General features: G+C 38.6%; 1 long non-coding RNA gene across 1 annotated transcript; it reads left to right on the forward strand.

Annotated features, from left to right (window-relative positions):
* The first annotated feature begins 4,321 nt into the window (after nucleotides 1-4,321).
* LOC306990477 lies at nucleotides 4,322-6,964 on the forward strand. Its single transcript, XR_013795874.1, has 3 exons — nucleotides 4,322-4,570; nucleotides 6,616-6,693; nucleotides 6,798-6,964. It is a non-coding gene; the product is annotated as an uncharacterized lncRNA (long non-coding RNA).
* The last annotated feature ends 11,331 nt before the right edge of the window (nucleotides 6,965-18,295 follow it).

Consider the following 18,295-nt stretch of genomic DNA (forward strand, 5'->3'; position numbering starts at 1 on the left):
TAAGTTAAACCAACAAAACATTTGTACAGTGCAGGAATAATTATAAGAAGCCAAACCCACCATAGAAAGTGTGGTAGACCGATACTGAGCGTGATTTGCACATTAAGCATTGCTGCATTGCCCTTCTCATTTGATCACTGCGATGCTGCAGATGTGTTTGCGTGAGTGTTGTGAATATGTAAATCTTTACTTTTAATATGAGACGCCTTTAGGCTTCCCATCTTAATGAATTCTATTCCTTCTTGATCTTGTCTATAATATGTTGCGACGTCGCGGTCGACCTTGCCTTCCCCCCAACCCAGCCAGTTTTAACTCTCTCACACATAACACCAACTTTTAAAACATGCAAAGCCTCGGTAAATCTCTGGCACAAGACCCCGTGCTCGCGTGCATCGGCTCATGCAGGGCAGGTGCAGCTCGCGCCCGGCTTCCCCCAAGAGTGCACGAGCACAATGAGAGCGCGAGAGGAGTGAACTCTGACAGAATTAATTGCATTATATAGAATGATCAAAATAACAATGTCCATCGCCAGCTATTGTTTTGTTTTCATTCAAAAGACCACGGACGGTGAAGGATTCAAGTCAGTCAAGTCAGAGGCTACTCCGGTCGGTCGCTACCATGATGTTGAAAAAGCAGGCCTATAGGATTAGCCTATGATAAAAATCAAAATTCTTTGGTTTTCCCCATTGTCTCGCACTTATCAATAAGGATAGAATAACAGATTAAAAGAAAGACAAGTATTTGGCTACTCAGAGTTTCCGGTAAAGTGTACGTTCAAGAATAGTCTAATCGTTTTGTATTGTGTTTATCAGTTCCTTTTTGAGTGCTTCAGTTATCAGTTTTATGTCATGACATGAGTTGGCATGTCTTTTCGTGGCCAACTTAATCATATCTTATTACAAGTATGCTGACAAGCGAATGTCCCGCATAGACTTTTTTTAAAACAAATGTATGCTGACAGCGAATCACGTAATTTTGGAGAACACGTATCGAGATGTTCTGGTCATTTAGGAGGTTTACTTTGCACCACATGGAAGTTTTACGTCGAGACAAACTAATCTTTGCCCCATGAGATGTAAATTCTATAGGCTACCAAAAGTTAAAGTGAAATTAATGATGCCAATTTGAGTGGCTTTCTGAAGCTCCCGGTCATTTTAACTAAAAAACAAACAAACAAGCTCTTTGAAAAATACATTTCCTCCACCTATTTGAAAATCAAGAAAAGGCCATTTCTGAAAAATTAAATATGCAGATTCAGAACAAAGCCCAAAATGATATTCTGCCCATTTGACATAAAAAAGTAAAATCATGTTAAAAAAAACATTAAAAGCATTAAACTATCTAAAACATGGTTTTAACATTAGGCCTATTATTTGTAGGCTATTAATTGTGTTGTTGTCATTTATTGTTATATATTAAAAAAATAAAAATAACACATGTGATTGTAAAGAACTAAATGGATTTAGTGTGCGGATTTCTGAAAGATCTTCTGAATGCATGTATTCTGATGGTAAAGCGCTAAGAGCAGTAGGTGCTGGGCTTACAGGAGCTTTGCGATCTGAGCAGAAGAAGATGCTCACTCATGATGCGCGCGAGATAAGCGCTTATCAGTCTCGAGCTTGCATCTCCAGCGCATTAAAAAAAACTACTTTAGACTAATAAAGGCGACTGCTAAGCTCGCCTGCTCCCTTCCAGCAGTGCACACTGTGGCAGACACGGTGACATTTCCATTTCACGTTGTCCATCAAAGGCGCAGCAGAGCGCGTGCGTGTCTCCGAGTCTGAGTTGCCATGCGTCAAAGTAAAGAGTGCGCGTGAATCAGACTCATTTATCCTGAAAAACACTTTACAAGTTCTTGTGCCTTATGTTTTTATGCAGCCATGCTAAATAGTGAACGGCAAACACGTCAATTATTATAGCCTAAGATAATTCATTTATAGGCTACCACACTGACTTTTCTTGAAGACTCGTAAAAATGAATATTATTATGTTATGGTTTGTTTGTATTTTTTAAATAGTCTTTACATTTTATATATATATTATTCTCATCATTTTATTGCTTTTTTAAAAAATGGTTCTAAAGTTATTATTTATATATGCATGCATCAGATGCCAGGGCCCTCTCCTTCCGATTATTACCGGGGGTAATATTTCATCGGCGTGAGGCAATCTTTGTTCTTTGTGAAGATAATAAATGGCCTAATCGTTATCAGCTTACCGCTGGAGGTGTCAGGACCGAGCGAGGCTGGAAACAGGGTCCAAAGTGGCGCTGAATAAATTGGTGTTTCTTATCTCTCTCCCCCAGATTATCGCCGCCTTTTCAAACCGCCACAACAAATACATTCAATGCATCTAATGCATCATTTGAGGGGGAAGATCGCAGGGGTGATAGAGACAGATAGGCTACCCGAAGGAGAAATATTTACACATTTAACGTGTTCGGGCCAATATTAGCTGGGGTTTTGAGCGAGTTTATTGGACGGGCAGAGAGGTACACACGCTTAACATATCAATGCAGCCATTATCATTCATATTGTAGCGCTACTGTTGATAGGTATCTGCGTGATTATTCTGTCTTGTCATTAGATCTGTTACGTGTTGAATTAGTTGTGAAATTAGCTCGTTTCATCCAAACACTTGTTTTGCCTTCTTTATCCAGTGGGTATCAGCAGTATCGTTATCGTTACCTCCCTTTTCAGCACGTCTTTCTTATGGGAAATAAAATCAATAGGCCTAGTCCTATAAATTAATTGAAAGCCAGACAGCTGAAAACACTTGGCACTGGGTATAGCGCTTTGCAATAGCATATACTTCATGTAAAAATTACAAAAAAAAAAAATACAAAAAAAAAAAAAGGCGGTTTTTATTGTTAGATTTAAATAGTAGGCTATATAATAAGTTATAAAGCGTTTGTAGTCACTTACATAAATTAAATAAAAATAGGAACTTTTGCCCTTTAAAATATTTCTAGGCCTAGTCCTTTAGTGAGAAATCGTTTTAGTTTTATCGAAATGACTCTCATCAGTATCTAGAGTTCTCCGCAGAATCCGGCTAGAGTCGCTATAACTGTTAGTGTTCTGTAATTGAATATCAGCCCGTCCATTAGGCTTTAAAACAGCATGTTATCTCGTTTCTGCACTAATGAACGCACACAAGATACATGCCATTAAAAACGTGTGTCCTGAAAGTGCTGGAAACTCATAATGAATCAGAAGAATTGAAAAATTCACCCTTTCGAATTCATTTTAAATTTCCCCGCGCTGACAGAAGACACTATAAAACCCGCAACTGCTGCCCTTAAATCAGAAATAAAAATAATACATTCAAAGTGGTGCCAAAGTGAATTTAATTGATTTTCTAATGATGAAAATAAAGGGGAAACTCTGAAAATACATGCAGCATTGTTATAGAAATGAGAAATTACAGACATTGTTAAGTTAGAATGGAAAGCTTGTTGTTTTAATTATGAAAATATGTTTAACCTTTACATGTTTAAAACAAGTTATTTTAATAAGAAAGGGTATTTTCTAGAGTTCCTCTAAATGCATTTATCTATTATTATTAGGCTATTATTATAAGCCCATTAAATAAAAAAATGTAGGCTATACCAGTTTTGTCTTGTGCAACTGTGCAACTTAATTAATGCGACCACTGAATTGATTATTTCTAGTTTGGAGAAGATGCTGGACTGTATACAGATCATCACTGAGCGCCGTTTTACTGATAGGCCCTTTCTGCTCACAAAAATTGACTTCTATGCCTAACCGTGCTCGAAGTGAATTCTGTTATTTTAGAGAAAAGAGACAGGTTTCCATTTACAATCGAGAGGAGGACGTTGTGCATGTGAGTGACACTTATGACAAAAAGCGCCTTTTTCCAATATATACAAACTCCCCTTTTAATAAGGCGGCATCTTCACCGGGCGCGCGCTCTCTGATGGTCTCCACGGCAACTCAGATAACGGAGCAGCAGTTTTCCATATCTGCACCAGAGTCTATTATACCCCAGGATTAGCTCGTTTTCCGAAAAGGTCAAACACAAAGTCATGAAACCTGGTATTTTCACCCTTCCTGCGAGTCCCTGCATATTCATTCGCATAACATTCGCTCCTCTGTACTTTCATTTAGCTAATTTCATCAGGATAATGGCTTTTTTTCTGAGTTATGTGAGAACTGAAAACAAAAAACTGTCTACATCACCCGTTTTGTGTTGGAAAAATACCAAGTAGCTCTCAATGAACGGAATGACTGATAATAGGCGTTTTTCTTTGTGATATAGTGACCTCTAGTGGTCAGAGCGCAGTGTAGGCTGTTCCCACACAACCTCAATGATTTTGACACCAGATGGACAGGATGCGAATATGTTGGGTTCTAATTAGGCTCGAATGTTCAAAAAGTTGAGGTATTCTTATCTATATGTATTATTCTTGTATGCACAAGCAACGTTTCACAACTGCAAAAGTTAGATTACAAGTTAATACGCTCGAGAAAAGTCGCGCTGGCCTGAGGAGTAACTATAGCAACAGAACTGTGGGCTGCTCACGCGATGACCGCACACCGACAAAACACAAGTAAGCTACTGTCGTTATTTTCCCATTTTTTATATATTCACACAACACATATTTCACAAAACATTTAGCCTATTTTTGTGCGTTTGCCAAATGTTATAAATGTTCCAAATTCGAATGTTCAAAGGGCGCCAAAAAGACAACATGGGTTGCGCGAAACAAACAACCGCGAAAATGACTGACAGAAATGTCTTTAAGAAACTGAAACTCGTTGAATGGCAGAGTATTATTGTGAAAACAAGGAATTAATTCAACCACGAAAAGGAAACTTTAACCAATGTGTAACCATAATGTGTAGTGTAGCCTACATTTAGTAAATAAAACAAGATGAGAGAGAGAGAGAGAGAGAGAGGTGCATTTCATGGATGGAATGTCCCAGGTGGGAATCCCAATAGCTGCAGAGGAAGTGTGCTGAGTTTTGGCAGGAAGAGGGAGCTGGGAGGGGTGGTCCTGCCCGAGGAGGGGGGGAGTTTCCTGATATTCCTCTTAACTGGCTCCAACTCTTGGGTTCTCTTCCCTTCCCCAAACCGTCCACTCTCCATAATGCATGTCCAACTCACTCTCACCCCAGCGTTCCTGTCTGCACTCTGCCCTAAAACATCATCTTTCCAAAATCACTCCCTACAATCTCCCAGCATTGTTCTCTTTCCAGTGATCTATGTTCAGCTGCGACTCCTTATTTACTCTTATCATGACCTCTTTATAGCACTATAAGCACTGTAATGATTTTGTCAGTGTGTACCTTGTAAAAAAATGTATGCTCCCACCGGAAAGAAAAATTGCGGTCAATAACTCAATTATTTCTCATTTGAGATTGATGAGATAATAATAATCGAACAATCTCACATATTGTTCAGAAAACATCCCAACATGTTACAAGCTGTCCTCATTTACCAAGATACAAATCAGAAGCGAGATTTCAGAATGAACCAAGGCTGCTAGATTTGGGGGGTTAGGTTTAATTGCAATGTTTCTAATAAAAAATGGGATTTTGATTTAAAATGCAATTTTAAAACACACTCCGGGTTTGCTGTGCTTATTTGTAGGGCTGCACAACAGAGCTCCCTCAGTTGAAGCTGTGTGGGATTTTGGCAAGCGCTCCAGTGCGTATCTGTAGAGAACCATTAAATGTTTCTTTACAACATTTACAGCGTGCTTTTGCAGCGTTGAGCAATGTAACCAATCACAGACATATCTGTTGATTGATTGAATGCAATGGCCAATCAGAGGTGTTTAAGTTAGTCAGAATGAGAACGAGTTTTGTTCAGTGCTGAGTTCTGCAAGCTCGCGAATCCGATCATTTTCACAAAGTATAGACACGTTGTAAAGAGATTCCTGCAAATGCGGAATTCACTCTCGAAGTTGCAATGATTTGACGTAGTGACCACAGAAAATGGACGGCACAAAAGTCTGATTGATGTGCATTAAGGCTAAAACACCGGACCTGGTCTCGGTAACCCATAATCTGAATTTTCTCTTCATTGCCAGTTTATTCAATAAAGACTGTGTTAACAAGTCCTCATTAACTTACACGACAACGAGTCGGGTCAAACGTACCCGTTTGGTTGAGTGGGCCGCGAGTTGGAAAAGTTTGGGAACCACTGATTTAAGTAAATTATGTATTATTAACAAAGTTCGGGAGGAGCACGTTCAGATAATTAACAGGAGTGGAGAGCAATCAATGATAAGCGGTGTATATATAGATTCAGCAGTCTCACAATCCATGACAGTTTAGCAGCATCCCTCCACCACCCCTTCTCCACACTTCCAGAACCACTTACATACCGGGGGAGTACTCTGGGTTCGGGCCGAGCTCGGAGCCCTCCCTCCAGGCAGCACGCCAAATACGCATTCAACTTTACCCCCTCAAAGTGTATGTAAGTGTGAAATCACTGCATTGGTGATGTGATTATTGCACTAAGCCAGATTGCTTGGTTTTATTATAATTAATAATGCAGCCCTAGTATCAACTTTCATGTCAAATGTGTATCGTTCTTTTTTCTAACACTGTCAATTATTGTCTCATGTGTATCTTTATTTCTCCTCAGCAACTTTAGGAGAAACTTCTAAACCAAAGCTGATACTGAGATACCTTTGTCCCCTAGACTGAGATGGCCAAAAAGCAGGTGCAATTCTTTATTTTATGATTTCGAACATGTTTTCCGGTATAAAACCAGAGGTGGAGCTTGTAGGTCAGTGTGAGCTTTTTCTTCTCCGTGGAGAGCTTCAGGTGGTCTCGGGCTGTGCAGGTGGGATGAGCTTCAGATGTTGGAGGACAGCAGGTCCGGGTGAATAAAGAGTGATACGGGAAGCAGCCAGAGCAGGAGGTCACTTCCTATCTGTCAAACGTTCCCGTGGACGGCACACCTGGACTCACCTTCACGTCCCGCTCTGACAGGTAGAGGGCAAATAGTTAATGCTGTGGGGCAGGGTACAAAAAAAGTGGGAAAAGATAAAGAGGGAGAGAGTATGAAGGAAGGACATGGAAAGATGTTTTGAAGTGTGGGGAGGTGAGAAGGAAAAGTCTCTGCTGAGCTCAGCGGACTATCTAAGTTTCCTATCAGCAGTCGAGGAGGGGAAAACAGAGGGTTAGACTCGCGGCCAATGGGAAGTGACCTTGCCCTTCCAGTCAGTCCAAGTGTGTGACTATTTGTGTGTGATAATTCATGCACACAGATGGTTGTGAAGACATTCAAAAAGAATCAAATCATCTGTATTAGTACAGTTGCGTACAGAAGTGGTTGGACTATATGTCTATTTTGACAGGGAGCTGGGTTGAAACTACATTCGGAGTCGTGCTGAGGAAAAGAATAACACACACACACTCATGAAAAAACATTAGACGGGGATCTGACACAGGCATGCTTCCTCCAGAGATGAATCAGGGGGCTGACTCGTTCTTAGAGCCCGGAGTGAAGCTGCTTTGATGGGATGCCATGTGGCAGAGATCAGGGGGTCTTAGCTGGAGCTCTGGACAGATACACAACAGATGAGGATTAAATATGATCAACACAGATCTATTATCACACTAAACTGTTATTACATGCATAAAACAATTTCATGTCACACAGACATGTATATTACAAACAAAGTAGTAGACCTAAGTTTCTAAATATTTTAATCAGATAATTTGTAATCTTTGTGTATATGATTACAAAATAGTTCTATTTGAAATAAATGCTGTTCTTTTTCAACTTTTTATTCATTAAAGAATTCTTAAAAAAATGATCACAGGTTATAAAAAATTGTATGTGTTTCCAACTGTTTCCAACATTGCTACAAAATCTGCATATTCAATGATTTCTGAAAGATCATGTGACACTGGAGAAATTATGCTGAAAATTCACATCATAACTATCACATAAATTATAATTTAATGTGTATTAAAATAGAATACCCTTATTTTAAATTGTAATAATATTTCTCAATATTACTGTTTTTTCCCCTGTGTTTCTTATTTTTTTTAAATGCAGGCTTGATGAGCATAAGAGACTTCTTTAAAAAACATTAAAAAAAAACAATGTTAAATGGACAAAATATTTTTATTTGACAAATATTCAGATATATATAAAAAAAGAAATTAATACTTTTTACCTTATAAAATATATTAACATTTTTTAAACAATCATAAATATTTGTACACATGTGACTCACAACTCACATGTATTCATGGTCCCAGGGCAATATGTTATTAATTTTTACTTACTGGTTACACCACATGACAAGTTATTAAATTGAAACATTTCTTGAAAATGGTACAAAAGGTTTCAAAAGCAAATGAAACCATCATCAATACAAAATGTTTGAGAATTTGGCACTCGTGGTTTAGAGTTAGACTAGATTTTTCCAGGTCCCTTTTCTTTTGGGCACTTTTATCTGTCACTGATGTTCACAGATGTTCAAAATGTAGACAAATAGTACACTGGAAAAAAAATTGTGAAGTAAACATTTTTCATTTAGAAATGCTAGTAAATTTCACAAATAATTACAAAGAAACTATCCCTGTGGTCACTCTATAGTGTGAACTGAAATCATACCAATCAATGTAAAGGCAAAATGTCTCAGAAAAGTGAAAACCTCCAGCATTGTTTGTGGGATTGCACTTTTGTTTTTAATCGCTGCACTGCCATTCGGACACTTTCAGTGTGTGACTGGACTTGAAGCGACTGTAGAGATTGTTCCCGGCTGAACATCGACAGACTTGCGCACAGGCAGCATTACTCTTTTCTATCTCCCTCTTTCTTCCGCCTGCCCCCCCCCCACTTCTTTTAGAAAGAATGTGTCTCTCGGCACCCAGGACCCAATCCTGCGTTTGAAGTATCACCGTCAGAGCTCTCCTTCCATCTTTCCGTCTCCCTCCTCCCCTGCGGTGTCTGTCTATCTGTCAGCCGGACTCATCTCCACCCCCTGCAGCTGTGAGCGAGAAACAGACCGGTCCTTTGTGTCCCTCTGTTCCTGCCGTCCGCCGTGATCACACCTGCCACCTGCGCAGGGCACCACTCACCTTTCATCCCGCTCTCCTCTTTTTCTCTTCCTAAAGCTCTGTCAGTGTGGAATGACCGGCGGACAGGGCAGTGCCTGGCTTCTCTCACACACTCTATTGTTGAGCGCTTTTCTAAACCGGCAGGCGCTGTGGTCGTGAAGTTTGGCTAAGCCACTTGAAGCCGTGCATTACACTGATTTTACCATGGGTAAGGGGTGGTTTAACCATGAAATGACTGCAGAGCCGTAAGTGTCTTATTGCTTTTATCATATTGCTATTGCTGCCATTATATTCTCCTGACACCCAGGAATAGACATGTTGCCTCTGTAGTGGACATTATATTTTAGCGGATTTCTCTGACGTCTCTGGATGTCCTGCACACTCAGGGCTTTGCAGAGAGGTTTCACCTTGACAACTCCCTCTCCTTGGACTTTAAATATGACTAATGATCAATTAGTATCATTAAATATGAGTGATCAAATAGCACTCTTATGGAAAATATGATAATCTGACTCTTTTTCAAATTGTTTGTCCCATAAAACCCATAAAGTTTTCCTGAGATGTTGATTTCTGAAATCAGAAATCAACATCTCAGGAAAACTTTATGGTTTTATCAGAACTTTGAGGAGACTTTCTGTTTCGAGGGCATTGGTTTCATACATGTCCACGGTAGAAAAAGGACTAACAGAACTTAGAGCATGGCATGTCAGGCATTTTGGAATGAATAGGGAAAGAAATTACAAATCAATATGCATATGAAATATGAGATATTCTTATGAAAATATTCTCAATTATTACTCCCATTATTACACATCTTTTTTCATTACATGTTGCCCCAAGAACAGCTGGATGCACAGTGTAGATTCATTGCACAGAAGGGGAATGGCATTTATGGCCATGTTTACACGCATATTGCATAAAGTAACATAGTTGAGAATCATCTTTATACAAAATTTGGATAAAAAAAGCTTGAAACCTAAAAAATGATTAGTGAATGAAAAAAACACACATTGTTTTGCCTATTCATGTCTTTTCATGTCTTTTAATTCTCTTCAATTATTCAATTAAAAGACGTAAGGAATATTTAATTCAATTTGATGGAATTTTGGAATTTTGATGGAATACTATTAATTAAATTGCTTAATTTATAAAAAAGGCTAATTTTTTTAGTGAGAGGACATAGCATGAATAAAATAATTTTTTTTCTTCAAAAATGTCTTTATTGCATGTGTTTCTTATGCTCCAAACAATGTAGGCTACTGACCTAAAAAAAGAAAAACTAAATTCACAAAACTTTTTTCCCTAGTTATAAGGAGGATATAAAAGGCACTGAAATTTAAGTTACCTCAAAGGTATTATTAAAAAAATTATAATAAATAAATTTAGTAAAAAATAAAATAAAAATAAACAAAAATATATATATATATATATATATATATATGTATGATATATGAATCTATTTATGTAAAAAATGTGCTTACTTATATGTATATGTAATATGCTGATTTACTGCTCAAGAAGATTATCAATGTTTTCAATGATTATCAATTATTATCAATGTTGAAGACATGGATAATGTCAACGTCTGCTTAACAGTTTTATGGTTCCGTGATTTGTTTCAGGATTCTTTGATGAATAAAAAGTTCAAAAGAACAGCATTTATTTGACATAGCAATCCTGGTAAGGAGGGGGGTGGATATGCTTGTTTATGTTTATTAACTTTTGTTGTTCTTATAAAACTTATAAAAATAATATTGAGAAATCCTGGTAACACTTTATTTTAAGGTGACGTAGTTACACGTTACTATATGTAGCCTACTTACTATAGTAATAACAGTAAATTATGCATAATTACAAGTAACTAACCCTAACAGTAAGTCTATAGTAAGTACATGTAGTTAATTAATATTACTTGAGTATAATGTAACTGTCACCTTAAAATAATGTGTAACCAAAATACTTTGTAACATTATAAATGTCTTAACTATCACTTTTGATCATTTATTACATCCTTGCTGAATAAAAGTATTCATATCTTTTAAATATATATATATATTACTGAACACAAACAATAAAAAATAGTAAATTACATTATTTCATCTGCATTAAAAAATAACTCATGGCAACTTTGAACATATAGCTCATCCAATGAGAATGTATAGTCAGATCATTTCTAGCCATATCTTTTAAAAATGTAATTAAAAGTCAGAATGGAAAAGTGTATTTTGGAGGATTTTGAGGAGAAAGAAAGATAGACACAGAGGAAGCTGCAGCTGGACTTCGTCTTTCTTTATTAAAGCATAAAGATGGGATGAAAGAGAGATGAAAGTGTGTGTGAGAGAACGGTTGTTGGTTGTGAGGGGGGGATTGTGCCTCGGGATGTTTAGAGGTCACATCTTCACCTGTGGACGGGTGTCTGTTTCCTCTCAGACGACTGAGCTCTTTGTTTCTCTACGCTTGTACGGTTTTATGAGATTGTGCGGCTAGAAAACTGAAAAGATGGAAAATTATTCATTAATTAAAATGGTTACTTAACAGTTTAAATGAATGTCAATATAAAACATTGAAACAATATGAAATGCAATTACTTTCAATAATGCTAATGAGCGGGTTAGAACGTTCAATGAGATTTTTTAATTTTTCTTTATTTTACAGTGTCCTTGTTACACATGTTAGTTACTAGTAATAACTAATAATTATGCATAATTACGTTACTAACCCTAAACCAAACCTCAATCCTGACCATAACCCTAAGAACATGTATGTATAATGTACTTAGATGTATAATTACACGAACACGGACACATTCAAATTAAGTGTAACCAAAAATCTATGTGCAACTTGATATTTTGGGAATTGATTTTGAGTAAAGTTACTGTATCAGTGGCTGTAAACTAGTGTGTGTGTTCTGATAGAGTCACGGATATTGGGGAAAACAATGCTAATGCAAATAATAAAATCCCATTAGCTGTTACTTATAGGATATTAAAAAATAGGCTTATCAACTTTTGAAAGAGAGCAGAAAATCCGGTTACACTTTATTCGAGGTGTCTTTGTTACAGTCGATGAGTAATATGCATTAACAACCTGTACTTACTGTAGGTTTAGGGGTAGTTGCATGTAATTATGCATAATTTACTGTTATTACTATAGTAAGTACATGTGACACGTATAACAAGGAACTGTCAAATAAAGTGTTCCCCTAAAATCCCATATGTTTTTGTTGATGTCAAATGCCGTTCATTCAAACTCTACAATATTTTGCTGCAAATTCATATACTGCATGGTAGATTTAATTAACAATTACATTTTGATGAAAAATTGTGATTATATTATAGATCATCTAGGTGAACCGTGGTAACAGAAATGAACCATTTAGGTGTCATTTCTGTTACAATATGGATCAATGTATTAACCAATCAGCAAGCAGGACCAGGATGTTTTATATCCGTTTGAATAAATATGTAAATAACACAGTTGTTGTATGCGAGAGGACACAGTTAATAAGCTGAATATTTTTTTGCCGGCCCAAGTCAGGTGCCACAATGTAACCTTTCAAAAACACCCCTTTCATGTAGTTGCACAGCTTGAGGTTTTCTGACGGTGTGTGTGTGTGTGTGTGTGAGTGTGGACAGTGAGGGCGGTGTCTCTGTCACCGTGGTGATTTATGAGCGTGCTCAGTTGCGAGCTGCACAGTGCAGGATATTGTTCTCTGACACTGACGGGTCTCTCTGCAGGCTGTCAGGACGCGGCCGCGTGCGTGCGTGTGTGTGTGTGTGTGCGTGCAGGGGCTGCAGGTGAGCCCGGCCCGGCACAATCAATCAACGGCGGGTCAGTGTGGCCCCGGGGCCCGAGACCACCTCACACTCGCCTCTATTGTGGACGCTCTATCGCTAATGAACACCGGCCAAGTTGGACTCTTTGTCTGGTGCTGGAGTCTTCTTGAGCTTTCTGCCTGGGCTTTGAGAAACTGTCATTGAACTCTTCAGCTTGGAGTGTGTGTGTGTGTGTGTGTGTGTGTGTGCTCCACCCTTCACCTCCCCCACACCCTCACACACACCTCAGCTTTCACTGTGCACCACATCAGGATACAGTACTGCTGCTGGATTCCGGTTTCAAACAGAATTTAAGCTCCGGTCTGGTCAACAGCTAAACCGCAGCTTTGGCAGACGCTGTACTGCATGTTCCAGATGAAGCTGTGATGGAGCGCCGTCACCCGTAACGACCCTCTCTCTCGTCCACCAATCAGCTCGCGCGGGAAATCCATGCACATGTGGGATTATTAATGTCATATCTGACATTTGGCTCGGTGTCAAAATCAAGCAGAAATCAAAAGTTGTTTCTTGAAGGAATTAGGTGTGAGAGGCCCGTGATATTTTGTGAATAGGACATGGATGGATTGACCAATCAGCATCCAGGACCCAAATTATGCTGGTTTTATTTGATGAGTTTTTATGGTAAAGAAATTCAAACTGTAGTTTGATATCTAAAGACACATTCAGTGTAAAACTCTCTGCCACTATACTAAGTTGTAGATGGTTGCTAGGGTGTTGCTAGGTGGTTACTTACTGGCGCAAGTCAGAAAGGGCCCACGGATTCGCTGATATTTTGGTCTGTAGATATGGAAATTTATGGGATTAAAAAATAAATAAATCATAATTTAGATATCTTAGAAAAGTGTTAGTATATCTTTCATCAAAAAAAAAAAACACAAAGTTTGGCATCGGTAAGATTTTTAAATGTAAAAAAAAAAAAAAAAAAAAAAAAACAAGGCTACATGTATTTGATTAAAAAAATACAGTAAAAACAGTAATATTGTGAAATATTATTCCAATTTAAAATAACTGTTTTTCCTGTTAATATATTTTAAAATGTAATTTATTCCAGCGATGCAAAGCTGAATTTCCAGCATCATTACTCCAGTCTTCAGAGTCACATGATCCTTCAGAAATCAATATAATAAGATGATTTGCTGCTCAAGAAACATTTCTGATTATTATCAATGTTGTAAACAGTTGTGCTGCTTATCCATGCTACATGTTATCCAGGATTTTGACGTATAGAAAGTAAAAAAAAACAGCATTGATTTGAAATAGAAATCTTTTGTAACATTATACATGTCTTTATATGTTCATGCAGAAACATGTAATCCACAACAAATTTCCTTTCGAGGACAATAAAGTATACTACTACTTTACTGTCACTTTTTAATCAATTTAATGAGTCATTCATTGCTAATTAAAAGTATTTATTGCTCTAAAAATCTTTCTGACCCCAAAACTTTTACACTTAAAAAAAAAACATAATAAAAATAAATCCTTTAGCAGTATGCACAATTATGTCAGTAATAATTTCCATAGAATACTCTGGCTTTATTATGACCCAAACTGATGTGCTGACAGATGCTATCAAGTTCTGTAACTATAAACATATGTAATGTACAGGAATGAAAAGCACAAGCATAGCCGTTCCAGAAGCGCCTGTGTGTGTGTGTGTGTGTGTTCTGTTCAGCACTCACACATGCCCTTGACTTTCACAAAAGCCATTTTGACAGCATTTTGTCTGCGAGTGTGTGAGAATGAGTGTTTCACAGGGTTTCCCACCCAGCGGTGCTAAAGACTAACCACAAACACAGAGTGTGTGCCATTGTGAGGCTCCGGCGCTCTAAGCATCAGTGCTAACAGACATTGTCTTGGTTTCCCTCCAGTGTGTATTTTCAGAATGATTATTGTACAGCATATACAATATGTCTGCGTTATCATGGAGACGAGAATGGCTGTTGTTATGCTGGCGCAGGAAATGGCCCTGTGGTGACCAGTGATGACCTCACTCATGAGGTGATGATGACCTCAGCTTGGCCTCTGCCAGCGTCTCGGATCCTGGGCCTGATGTGGAAGAAGTCCTGTATAGAAGCACCTCAAGTAATGTTGGCTATATAAGTCAATACAGATTGATTGTGCATGTTAGAAATGGAGGAGATCTGGTTACTGCTTATGCGAGACAGGCCTAGGTCACTTTTTTTGTCACAGATCTTCAAAATTGCTCAATAATGTTGAACTCTGGCCCGCAGTGACCAAACCCAATATATTACAGTTGTTTAATGACATTGATGATTTATTAGGGCCCAAGCCCTGAAAGGGCGCAGAGCCCTATTGTTCTTCTAAGGGTTTTTTGTTTTTCTTCTTCTTCTTCTTCTTCTTCTTCTTCTTCTTCTTCTTCTTTATAATAAATTTTTTTTCAAGGTTTTTGCCACTTTTGGGGGCCTTAACGTGCTCAAAAACTCTTGAAACTTTGCACAAATGTCAGAACCCGCGGCCATTACAGCCGGACTGAAGCTGGTACCCGGGCGTGGCAGGGGGGCTCGACAGCGCCCCCTGGAACGGGGTCCGAAAACTTGGTCCATAAATCAAACACGCTTGCATGAAATAATATGAAACTCGGTACACTTATAGATCTCATCGGTTCATATATACTTCATGCTCTGACTTTTTACCCCAGCCCAACAGGAAGTCGGCTATTTGGCGTAGTTTAAAAAACACATGCAATGGAATTTAAAATACTCCTCCTAGACGATTCAAACAATCAACACGAAACTCGGTGTGCATGAAGTCAAGACATGGAGGATGAAAAGTTGCGAGGGGATTTTTGATATCTCGAACGGTTTGGCCGTGGTGAGGAAACAAATTTATGGCGAATATTGGAAACAGGAAGTGTGTTATAACATCCTCATACATTAATTGATCTTGATGAAACTTCAGCAGTGTGTTCGTTGTAAGAGGGCGATCACATGGATGTGACTATTGTGAGTCAAAGTTATAGCGCCACCAACTGGCAGCAGGAAGTGTGTCACTTTCGAAATGCTTTGAAATCACCCTCTTATTTTTACCCGATTTGCTTCAAACTTCATCTGTATAATGTAAACACACGACAGATGTAGACCTGTGAAAGGATTATTGATATCTTTAATACTGTCGCCATGGCAACGCTTTAAACTTTTATATTCTTTTTGGATGCATTTGAGGCTCTTAACATGCTTCAAATTACATGAAACTCAACATGCATTTGACATTTATTGTGTAATAGACATGTGCGAAGTTTCAGAAACGGGCGTGGTAAGGGGCTCAGTAGCGCCACCTTTAGTCAAAAATGGGGTATTAGTTTTACCTACAGTAACCAAACTCGGTACGTATATTCTTCTCTTCGATCCGGACAACTTTCTAATTTACAGTCATTAGCTCCGACCAACAGGAAGTCAGATATTTTGGTTTGAATGTGTACTGTTTGGAGCATTTTCCCTCTGCCCCTCTGTGTGTGTGAGTGTGTGTGTGTGAGAGGAGGGGGGCTAGTTTAGTTTAACCATTTCTCTGCTGTGTGCAAAATCTCTGGCACTTTTGAGGGCCTTAACATGCTCGAAAACTCTTGAAATTTTGCACACAGGTCAGAACCCGCGGCCATTAGAGCCGGACTGAAGCTGGTACCCGGGCGTGGCAGGGGGGCTCGACAGCGCCCCCTGGAATGGGATTCGAACACTTGTCCGTATATCAAACACGCTTGCATGAATTAATATGAAACTCGGTACACATATAGATTTAATCGGGCCGAACAACTTTCCCTGGGTCAAGTTTTACGCCAGCCCAACAGGAAGTCGGCTATTACGGGTTGATTGGAGAACGCTTGCTCTCGCATTTGAAACACTTCTCCTAGAGAATTCATCCAATGACCACGAAACTCGGTCAGCATGAAGTCAAGACATGGAAGATGATAAATTGCCAGGGGATTTTTGATATCTCGAACGGTTTGGCCGTGGCGAGGAAACAAATTTATGATTAAAAAAGGATGCATAAAGTGTGTTATAACTTAGTTATAGTTTTACCTACAGTAACCAAACTCGGTACGTATATTCTTCTCTTCGATCCGGACAACTTTCTAATTTACAGTCATTAGCTCCGACCAACAGGAAGTCAGATATTGTGGTTTGAATGTGTATTTTCTCTCTCTCTGTCTCTCTGCCATTCTGTGTGTGTGTCTGTCTGTGTGGGGAGGGGAGGGGAGGGGAGGGGAGGGGGGATGTGTGTGTGTGTGTGTGTGTGTGTGATTTTGGTTGGGTGACAGTTGTAGGTTACAGTTTGACAAGAGTTTATAGTTTAATAAAAGCACAATGTTGTGTTTCATTGTGAGTGTACACAAATATAAGGAAACACTTTGCATTTTGAATGATGGTCTGTATGAACAAAATGACGGAGTATGTTTTTATGTCTCCATTGTTCGATCGAGCCTCACACACACACACACACACACACACACACACACACACACACACACACACACACACACACACACACACACACACACACACACACACACACACACACACACACACACACACACACACACACACACACACACACACACACACACACACACACACACACACACACACACACACACACACACACACACACACACACACACAGCATTCCAGCATTGCAATCTTGACATCGCAGCATGTTCATTATAGCCTTAATAAAATATAATAATAAAATAGTCAACCTTACATATAACAATTACACTGCTCTGTTTAAATAGTCATTTGTACAGTTTGTGCCGTTCATAGTAAGCACCGCTCCACTGTGATGTTTCCAAGCACATTTTTGCGCATTTGAAGAGGATAATTTTTCTATATTGGAACGTGAGTGTACAAAGTGTACAAAGTACAAAGCCTATAAAAAGAATAGTTTAGCATCCAAAAATGTTAATAATATATATAATAATATATATGTTAAAAATAGGGGGAAAAAAGAATTTACATAATATATAAATATATATATATATATATATATATATATATATATATATATATATATATATATAATTAAAGCTGCAAGCAGCGATGGAGGGCCCAAGCCGGTGGCACCGCCACCCGGTGCCTTTAGTTCCACTAAAGGCACCAGGGTGGCGGTGCCACCGGCTTGGGCCCGCAATCGCTGCTTGCAGCTTTAATTTTAATTTGTATCCCTTACATAGTTGAGCAGACGGGTTAGTTTAAGAACGTTAACCACCACCAAGACAGACGGGGTCAAGACTCGTGTTCAGACCGAGTACAGCGTGATATCGCCCTCTTGTGGCCAGAACATGCAAACTCATTAATGAGAGGCTCTACTGGTGTATTTCTTTACTTTACATTTCTTTTTCACACAGTTGTTCAAAAGTAATTGATCGGATTTCGGAAAAATTAATGTTAATGC

The sequence above is a fragment of the Phoxinus phoxinus genome (genome assembly GCF_949152265.1).
Source record: "Phoxinus phoxinus genome assembly, chromosome: 22".
NCBI classification, from domain to species: Eukaryota; Metazoa; Chordata; class Actinopteri; order Cypriniformes; family Leuciscidae; genus Phoxinus; species Phoxinus phoxinus.